Below are 10,693 nucleotides of genomic sequence, written 5' to 3'. Positions count from 1 at the left end.
AGCTCGGAACATTGCCGTCGGCTGGTAGCGCTGAATTGTGGACCGCCTCTGAAATATGTGTCAGATTGGCTCACTGTATGTATGTCCGCGCCACGGTGGCCGTTCTGGAATGGCCTTTTCAGTAACGATCACGGCAGTGACGGCGGGCAGGACACTCCGTGATCGACTAATAAAAAAACTCCTTGCTCTTGTTTTTAAAGATGACTGCTTCGCAATTAGCAGTCATCCGAACTTATGATCGCGTAATTATGGGTTCTGAATAAGAAAGATGCATAACACTTTTAAGCGTTGCTTTTGTTCACAACTGCAACTGCTGCTGCAACTGCTTTTAATTTTTCTTTGTGAGTAGCATGAGTTCATAAAACCGACAAAGTCGTTTTAATTGTAAACAAGCCTACCGTCTTTGTCTGTCAACATCGCTTCGATATTTCCCGCTGGAGTGCTGGTTAGCACAATCGATCAGCATCCTGGAGTCTATGTATGGTTAATTCCGTCTGTGGTTTGTCCATCATTCTGCCCATTGCACAATTTGCTACCTGTGCTGGCTTGACATGCATGACCTGTTACAGAAATGCGGTAAAACGTTGCTGATAGCTCTCTGGCCCTAGAGGTACGTTATGCATGCTGCAGAGAAGACCTTCAAAACGAAATTGAGAGCGATGAATAGCTTTAGCAATTGATCGGACTTCATCCAGAAATATCCGTACCCGGTACCACTGCAGTTGTCGAGATGGAATATGATTACAGAGACGAGCTATGGAATATTTGATCAGGATCTTCTTGACAGAGATTTCTCTTAACCTGCAGCTGTGGTTGAAAATCAAAATTTTTAATCTTTTTTAGATGAAAATTATCACATAGATCGTACAAATTTTGCTGTAATAATTTGAGCACCTCGTAAGATCTCACACTGTGCCAAGACAAGCATTGAAAGTGTGTTGCGTTGCACCCAGTGCAGCCCCGCGTTCTCTGCTCCCGTTGTGACTAGTCCATGGGATTCATCGATTTGTCCAAGGCTTACTGGCCCATTCCACGCCCCCAGGGAAATACATGCTCCGTAAGGAGTGACGCCATGAAAATCCGAACTTGACTCATATGACCCCATGTCTCTTCTGTATCTTCCTGGCTAATTTGGTTTTCAATCCATTTTGACAGAAATGATTAGAGTGTCGTCATGCCAGGAAAAGCTTTCGACTAGCATGTTGTACAGGGTGATTCATAGCCATGTGACCTATTTGGTTGATCTCTCTTGAGAAGAGGATTGCATATTTCCGCGTGAAATTTCACGTGCTAGTAGAAAATTTTATGAAGTTTTGTTCTATCTTAGTCTGGTCTGTGTGTATCGCTCAAGATGTACACAGCGCAGCAAAAAGTAAAAATGTGTTATTTGTATAGGTTAACGCAGTCCGTCAAGCAAACACAAAGATGTTTCTGCACGTCTGAGGGCTTGCAACCAAGGGAAACTCCAAAGAAGACAACAATTCATAGAATCGTTAATCAATTCAAAGCAGAGAGCACGGTTCAGTGATAAACACGGCACAAAAGAATTGGTAAGCGAACCCCGGAAAGTTGATTTCAAAGGGCGCTGAGGTCAGGTGGGCGCCACACTCGCCGGAGCTCAACGTCGTGGAATTCTTCCTCTGGGGCTATGCAAAGTCCGAGGTCTATGATGAGAGTCCTCAGGATATTCTGGGGCTGAAGGATGCCATTGGAAGCTGCTTTGGTTCTGTTTCCTTAGAAATGTTGTGCGTCCTCGCCATCGCCAATAGGCTCTGGCGCTGGAGTGCATCCGTCGCCGAGGTTGCCATTTTGAATATCTTGTCTAAAAGGAGTGTGAGAGTCGAAGGAAAAGTATTTGTGACTGATGCTATACATGGATCAAAACTTCAGATTTGGCTGTTTAATATGGTACTTGGCAATGGCATGTCAGACGAATGCATTTCCTGTAGTTTTCATTTATTTTCGGTCACATGGCTATGAATCACCCTGTATACGAGGGCCGTTGCGTACGTTACAGCAGCATGGATATTTGAGAGTAGTGTCATGTAGCGAAATCACGTTTGTGTCATTTACATTTTAGGGAACTCTTTTCGCTAGGAAATAATACATCTGTTTTGTACGTTGGACAGAACTCTAGGTTAATGGGTTCTCCAATGGTGCATGAGAAAGACAACCATCTGTTCAAAATAAATAGTTTGACAAGTAAATAACCAGAGTTTCGTCTGACAGAAGAGCGTAAAAATCCAATCTCATTGGTCATTGATTCAGACTACGACCTCGCATGCTTCCATACGTTTCAGTACGCTCCGGTTCATGTGAAAATCGTTCGATAAACATAAATGATCGGCAGTCAGCCAGTTTAAACAGCCCATGACACTTGGATGAAGCGGTGCACTCGTTCGTCCACCATCTCGAGCTCGAGTAGCCTCCTGATTCGCTTCGAGGGCTAGCTGCTCTCATTGTTCAGCGTCTTTTATCGTTAATATGTACAAGTTCGATATATAAATATTAGCGTGAGAAGTGAGAAACCGATCTAGTTCCTAACATCAGCATCGATAAATTTGGTGATGGAAGAGAACTGTTGGTGTTGAGAGTCGGTTTAGGAAGAGAACTGACATAATGTGTGCAGTTGCAGAATATGACTACGCTGGCATGTCATCACTATGAACTGAAATGTGAAAGACAAAAGGATATTTTCGGCTGTAAGATGAAATAACTGTAAATATTATTGGAATACCCAACTTATAAATATCAACTCAAGCTAAACCTCATCTTCCTCCTATACGAGATATATGTCTCTCACAAATGAGCGGGCTAAAAATACGCTAGTTCCGAAAGCTAAGATGGATTTCCATACTTCTTCTCATTTCCATTCTAATGCAGTATGCATGGGCTGCAGGTTATTTGCCCTTAACCCACTCGAGGCTTGCGTCTCGCGCCATTGCCCGCGCTTATCGAACCAGTGAGTGTGGAGGTGAGGGAAAAAGGCCGATTCTGTCATAAATAGCACGTCCCATATTGCGGGCTTTTTTGCTTGCAAAATGTGACTGATAATCAGGTAAATTGATAATCAGGAAACTTAAGGTCTGACGGGCGTAACGAACCAGGGTCTCGACATTCGTATGGCAGTGGGCATACCCATTCACCGTGCGCTGCAGGCAGGCTTATGCGAACCTCTTTTTTCCATACATTTCGCCGAAGTTGAATTTAGTATACTCGTACACATTATAAAGCATTCTTTCATGTGATAGGTGAAAAACTTACCCCAGTCTGCCTCCAGGGCATTTCTCAACATTACTGTCATTGCTGCTATCTGAAAAGGCTTCCAATGTTGTTTTTTTTGTTGCTTTTTTGCGTATGTTAATTATGTTGCGATTTTGTGTTATCTTGGCCGTTAGAAGTAGCAAGAAAATGGTTCTCTTCCCAAGTTTGAAATTGCGCGTTTGGAATGTTAACCATGCCCTAAGTATTTTCAGCAAATGAAGTCAGGGCTTTTTCTTGCAACTTGCCATAATTACATTCCAAAACCAATAAATACTAATGAAAAGGGAAACTTGTTAGCACGCTGGTTATGCTTACCCTGTTTCATAACCATACGGGAAAGTCCCGAGCCCACTCAATCGCCACCTCGTACAGAGGGTTATGACCGAACAAAATGCAAAGTAGCTGTAAGGACCCTCAAAATGGCTGAAGGAGTTTCATCTGTCTTATAGTATAGCAAAATCATGTGTTTTTGCAAAAAAGTGAATTTGAGGAAGATCTATAGTCTGTTTTACATCATCGAACGCATAAATGCAAGCAAATATGTATCCTGAGATGAATGGAAAATGTCATCTTTATTCTTTATTTGATCCTCAACGTCAATTGTTCCTCGCATCAAGCCTCAAATCCCTTGTTAAATATTTTTAGCGCTTTTATAACCATAAATGTGCGTGCCTCTGAGCTCCAAAGGCACGCACATTTGGAGCTCAGAGGCACACATCGATACGATGTGTGCCATCGATACGATGTGTGTCACTCGTATACGAGTGACATCATCGATATATCATGGTTGGGCGGATGCCGCTTTGAGCTATTCTGGCAATAATAATGCGAAGGAAATATCATTGCAAACAATTCAAATTTCAATATGAAATCCCTGTCCAGGACAAGTGGGATTATATCTCAGCTGAAAGTGCCACGGGCTCCACCGCCGTCCCGTTCGTCACCGAAGACGCGCTTCATCGACCGAGAAATTTGAACTTCCAATGGGACGAGCACTGACGCAGTTTGCGCGTGATGGGTTGCTGTGTGATGTGTATGTCCATCCTGCAGAGGAAATATTGATCCGTCAAAGAAAGGGTGATGGGGTGCTGTGCAATGGGGAGGAGGGATTAGCAATGACTTGAGGCGCGCAAGTCTACAGCCCAGATCGTGAAGTTGATATACGAGCGAAATAAGTGATACGATATTGTGTATGGGCGACGGGAGTGTCAAACATTCTAGTCCGTTACATTTTACATTGTAGCGTGCTGTTTCTGCGTGTTTGCCTCTTCCATGTGACCTGTATTGGGTCGATATGGCGGTCGTGTTTATTATGTCTGTAACTATGGTCTTGTTTCCAGTGTGTGTGGTAACCGTGTCTCCTTAGTGTGGTTTGGCTCTGTTTGTGGATGATTCTTTCTAGTGATGTCAATTTCAGAAATTTTGGAAACCAATACCAAACCGATACCGACCAAACCCACTGAGAGTATACCAAAACCGAACCGATTTTCAGAAATAGGGGGGAAATACCGACTAGATACCGATATCAGGGAATTATCAGACATGTGCTTCAAACTTTCTCAAGACATATGATTAGCCTTGAAAGGTATCTAATACTTTAAAATAAGGGAACAAAAACAAATCAGGCAACCTCTTAACTATTTGCACTGCAAAAAACATTCATAACTGTATTTTGTAACTATTAATATTCAGGTCAGTTATTTAACTGGAATGTGGATTCAAGTCATCTGCATAAGGTGTTAGAACAATAACTTGTCCATGCCTGAACCAACAAACGTTCTTTCAATTCCAGTCATTCATTTCGAGTCCGGTCAAGACAGGGTTAAGTGTGTTATCATGATCCAAAAGTGGTGACCCCATTGACAATGATGAGCTACACCTTGGGCTACACCATTAATGTAAACAAAACCCATGATACCTACAGTTCAACCGTTCAACCCAAGTAGCATGGTGATTGGTGACGATACTGACGCAGCCAATTTTTCTTCATAAACAAATGTTTAACACAACAAAACTTGATAAATGATTACTTACGAGGCACACTGATAGATAGCAGACACCACTGTAATGATATCGCGATGAAATCTAAGTAAAATGTCCATAATTTTACGGAAGCATTGACACACGTCACGTGTCATCTCTTCCATAATGGCGGCCTTAGAGGCGGCGGCCATTTGCATTAAGCTGTATAAAATAAAGTTTTTCTTTTATTTTCCTTAAGTCCACTTAAATCAAAATTCCTTGTATACATTTTGACATCTTAAAATTAATTCAAAAAAGCTTGTAGGCCGTTTTAGCTGAAAAATGAAGTACCAGAAAAACAAAGTTGTTCAATTATTTTCAATTAGCTATTGAGCTACATCGGTACTTGGCGCAGCTGCGACATTGAAATGTTTTTAGATGTGTTCAGTTTTGAAACTGCTGTGTGCGAATCAAGCCAAAAACCAATTATATTTTATTAATGCTTATGATAACATTGCTAGCGATCTGTATCTGTTGAGGTGAGCAGGAAAGAGAACACTAATTGAAAAATAAATTATCCACAGGATCATGACAGGATCGCTCACTACAGAGGCTTTTGAAGTTGAGCGAAGTTGAAGATTTGTGGGATGATGATGAAGTGACAAATGCTGCCTTCAATATTAGATGATAATGGTGAATCTAGTGCTGTATTAAACAGGGTTTTGGATAATGTAATTGCATTGCAGTGAAATGGAGAGCAAGACAAGGTCAAGATCAATCACAGACTCCTCAAAACAAAGTCAAATTTGTTGCTAATAAATGCTTTGGAAATTTTGAGAAAGGCAGTTACAGTATGTTTTCCAGCATACAGTGAGTAAAACATTAATTCATGTTCATGTCTTGCACATTGGCTTTCTTTGTAAGATAATTATCCTCATGGTATTGGAATTTGCTAACACTGATAACTGATAAGTTGCCATTTAACATTGGTGGTCTGATGTATTTGATATTGCAGCTCATGTGTTTGCCCATTTGTTAGGACATCATGCATTTGGGAGAAATGTGTCATGATTGCCATTTTTTCTTCATCCAGTGTCATTTAGCAAATCAATTTTGAGTTCAGAAGGTTTATCAAAAATGCTTTCAAATCTTTTATGGCAGTAGTTGATTTTCATGATACCGACAAAATACCAAATGCTTTTGGTATATCATACCGAATACCGAATCGGTTTTGGTTCGGTATCGGTATACCGAAATTTTGGTAACCGATTGACACCACTAATTCTTTCCCTGTGGGACATTGACTGTTCCCATAGGTGTGCTGACCGATATCAACAACAAATAGCTATTGATTATTTGCGAGCACATTAGACCAGGTGCGCTCACCTTCAGCATGCAGTGATGCTCCTTAGCGTGGAAGCTTGTCATTTCATTGTCCTGTTTTAATTACGAATGTCTGCGCCGCTTAGCATTTAAATGCCACTGTTATTGAGGGTGCGAATATGCACATAGATTACACGACAACAGCTGAAGCTCTTCTACAGTCTTGATGAGATTTTCCAATGAAAGTTCAATGGTGCAGGAAGTAGCCACTCGTGTGGCACAGCGACAGCTTCAAGGCAACATTTTGTATTTTGCTGCGATTAATTGGATGCCTCTGACTTTCCGGAACCTGGATGCTAATCAATGTTGTCGTGGAGGGATGGAGGACCATCTGGTAGCCGAATCGGGCGACAACTATATCGGCCCGCTGAGTGGGCAGAAATGAGCCAGGAAATTGGCCCTCCTTCCGGCCTGGTGTGATCGCTTATTTAGGGGCGAAGAGGGAGGGAGAGTCAAGAGTGTGAGAAAGAGAGAAGGAAGAGAGAGAGAGAGAGAGAGAGAGAGAGAGAGAGAGAGAGAGAGAGAGAGAGAGAGAGAAAGAGAAAAGGAAAAGAAAGAGAGAGAGAAGGAAAAGAAAAAGAGAGAGGGGAGAGAGGGAGGGAGAGAGAGAGGGACAAGCGCTTGACAGGTATCCAATACTTGAAGCATGACTAAGCTGGAAACCAAGAAACTGCTCGTGACGATGCTACCCATAAGGAACTTTAACGAAGTGGTTGAGAGCTTGCAGCGGTCAGCCCAAGGACAAATTCAGTAGAAGTTGTCGCATGAGGGATACCTGTGATTAATTTAACAACAGTTAAATTTCATGTTCTTGCCTTAGCGCTCACTCCCGTGCTTACCTCCCAGCGATGCATGTCATCCATTTGGCCATTTGAGGCCTGCCCTCGGCGCCGCCTGCCCGGTGCCGGGCGGCGGCTCCTGTCCTCACGTCCTCAAACACGAGGCAGTGCCGAGGGCAGACGGTAAAGGGCGAGGAAAGGAATGTGAGACGAGGTTAGGTGGCATGATGGGGATGGGGGCGGGTCGCCTCACCGCACAGCGTCGTCTCCTCTCGCCCCCGCGCGGCGACTGACTGTCTGTGAGGCGCCGCGGTCGGCTCACCTCCCCTGTTTGTCACTCTAGGGTGTTATCACTGCCGGCGGCCCCGCCGTGTGTACTTTACTGCCCCGTTCTCCTCTCCCGTCCCCTCCCCGCCCCAGCCCTCCTCCAACCCACGATGTCGCTGCGCCGGTCTCCCGTCCGTTTCCCACTGGCCAGAACCTCAGTTATCTTTGTGCGATAACTAACCGTTCTGGCCTTAGCGCTCACTCCCGTGCTTACCTCCCAGCGATGCATGTCATCCATTTGGCCATTTGAGGCCTGCCCTCGGCGCCGCCTGCCCGGTGCCGGGAGGCGGCTCCTGTCCTCACGTCCTCAAACACGCCAAAAACCGCCAAAACGGAGTCCCGTGAGACCCGGGTGGCGGCTGGCGGGCCCTTGGAGCCTAATGTATGCAGTCGGCGGCCCGTGGGACCCGTGTGTGCGACTGGCGGGCCCGTGGGCCTAATGTATGCAGCCGGTGACCCGTAAGACCCGTGTGCGGAACTGGCGGGCCCGTGGGACCTGATGATGTGTCGGTGGCCCATGGGGCCCGTGCGTGCGGCTGTCAAGCCCGTCGGGCCTAATGAATGCATCCAGAGGCCCATGGGGCCCCTGTGTGCGTCAGGCCGGCCCGTGGGGCCTTGCGCGCGGCCGGTGATCCCTGAGACCCATGCACGCGGCTGGCGGACCCGTGGGGTCTAGCGCATGCATTTAGTAGCGACACTGTTCACACCCAGAAATGTGCCCGGGGACGACTGACGCCGTCTCGGGTGGCTCCCGGCCCGCTAGTACGGCAGTGGTGGCGCGGTATGGCGGCCACTGAGTGCGACGTGTGTGCCGCTGGGTCTTCTGACGCGAGGCTGGTAATGGTGGCGTAGCGGACCGGGGCGTCCCGTCGGGCGTCGTCATAACCCGGGACTTACTTGGAGGTGGCTCCATTTCCGTCTGTTGGACGCTGGTATCCTGGTACCCCTCGCCTCACCACAGAGTATCGTCCGTCCACGCCTCACCGCACAGCGTCGTCTCCTCTCGCCCCCGCGCGGCGACTGACTGTCTGTGAGGCGCCGCGGTCGGCTCACCTCCCCTGTTTGTCACTCTAGGGTGTTATCACTGCCGGCGGCCCCGCCGTGTGTACTTTACTGCCCCGTTCTCCTCTCCCGTCCCCTCCCCGCCCCAGCCCTCCTCCAACCCACGATGTCGCTGCGCCGGTCTCCCGTCCGTTTCCCACTGGCCAGAACCTCAGTTATCGGTATTGCAGGCTGGCTTCATTTCATCAGAGATGTCCTCAGAACATCGCCTAGCCTTGCTATGTTTCCGGTGTAATATCATGGGGATTTCCATGGGGTTTGATATTGAATTTCATTGAGAGAAAACGTCCGGAGCCATTGTCACCTGCCGCCGCCGGCCGTGGAGGGAAGTTAGGTAACCGACTGAACTTGTCCGAAAGATAGCGCCGCGGGTAACTAAGAATATGTCCGTGGGGGTAGCGCGGGAGAGCCTGTCGTAGCCAGACGCTGGCCCACAGTGCTATAGGAACAGACGACCAGGCCGTGGCGGACATGAGCCCGCGAATTCGGGAAAATGATTTTACCGAATGGCTGAACTTTGCCGTGGCTGCTTTGGCGTGAAGCAGGACACAATTACTGAAACAAATGGAACACGATAAGCTCTCTTCATACGTAGTGTCCTGTTGTGGCATCAGAAGTTTGAAAGGAAATGTAGTCTTCTGACACCAAACTTATGCTGTAATCAATTTGGCTGAAGAATTATCAACTGGCTCGATCGCATCGATTTACTGACAAATGTGCGACTTTGAAGACAACCATGCTTGATTAAATCAAATATTTTCATCGCCACCAGTATTTTATTTCCAAATCGTCAGTTCCAAAATTTACCATCCCCCGATTTAGGATTTAGACATTCTTTGCCCGAGATTCCCGAGCTTTGCGCCACTGTTGGAGCTGACTAGGTGCTGTGCAGACTTCGTTTCGGGAAGTCATACTGCAGGACGGCGCCACTAAGTGTGTTTGTGTGTCTGCAATCTAACTTGTGCAGAAGCTTGGCTGCACCTGCAGTTAGATTGGAGAGAGAAAACGATCGCGGCATCACTTATGCATCACCGCTGCCGGAAAGATAGATGCGCAATTCGGAAAAACGTCCTTTCAGATTACCCACTGGAATGGCTTGATATACCTAGACCTGCTTTACAGACGGTATAGCATTGGAAGAGCCATTCCCAAGCACTGGAAGGGTAATATCAACAGATCCAGCTGGTTAGGGATTTTTCTTGAAAGTATGATAGAATCATTAACTATGTAGTACCTATATTCACTTTTCAAAAAGAAACTTATTCATTTACATATGTCAACGCAGGAAGCTTTCCACCCAGACTGGTATGATCCTAGACGCATCGTATGTTGATTTCATCAAGATATTATGTGAAAAATGGCTCATGTATTTCACCACACTAAGCGCCAACATATCGTAAAGGAAAAAAGATGTTACATGTAGATATTCTCTTTCATAAATCCTAAGAGCATTCCTATTCACGCCGATTGGCTGCGTGTTTTGTGGTTGCGTTCTATCAGCGAGCTTAAGTTTTTAGCACGGTCACGAGGCAGCTGACAGTGCTGCAGCCGTGAACGCTGGACCTGGAAGTACTATGTAGGGGAAGGTGGGGTAAGACGGACCAGCTAAGGTTTGAGGCCGCATATCTTGCTACACTGCTCTCGTAATTCATATCATTTATAGTCTTCGGAATGCTCAATCCTTCCTCTGTTGATATGTGTAAAGACTAAATTTCAAATTAAAGACATCTAGGTGGTGGATGCTCTTAAAGAGGGACACGTCAAAAACTCAGACAAGAAAAAACGTGGGGTAAGACGGACCACCCAGCAGTGCCTGCTATCCGTTCATGTGTGTTGCACTTCTGCTCTGTACTCTTGTAAGAAAAAGTAACCAGAATGGTAAAATAACAAAATGAGCCTTTATTCTTTACTCGTGT

This window comes from Amphibalanus amphitrite, unplaced genomic scaffold (assembly GCF_019059575.1).
Source record: "Amphibalanus amphitrite isolate SeventyFive unplaced genomic scaffold, NRLGWU_Aamphi_draft 000052F_arrow, whole genome shotgun sequence".
In the NCBI taxonomy this organism is placed as follows: domain Eukaryota; kingdom Metazoa; phylum Arthropoda; class Thecostraca; order Balanomorpha; family Balanidae; genus Amphibalanus; species Amphibalanus amphitrite.
Note: the sequence above shows the minus strand (reverse complement) of the source record.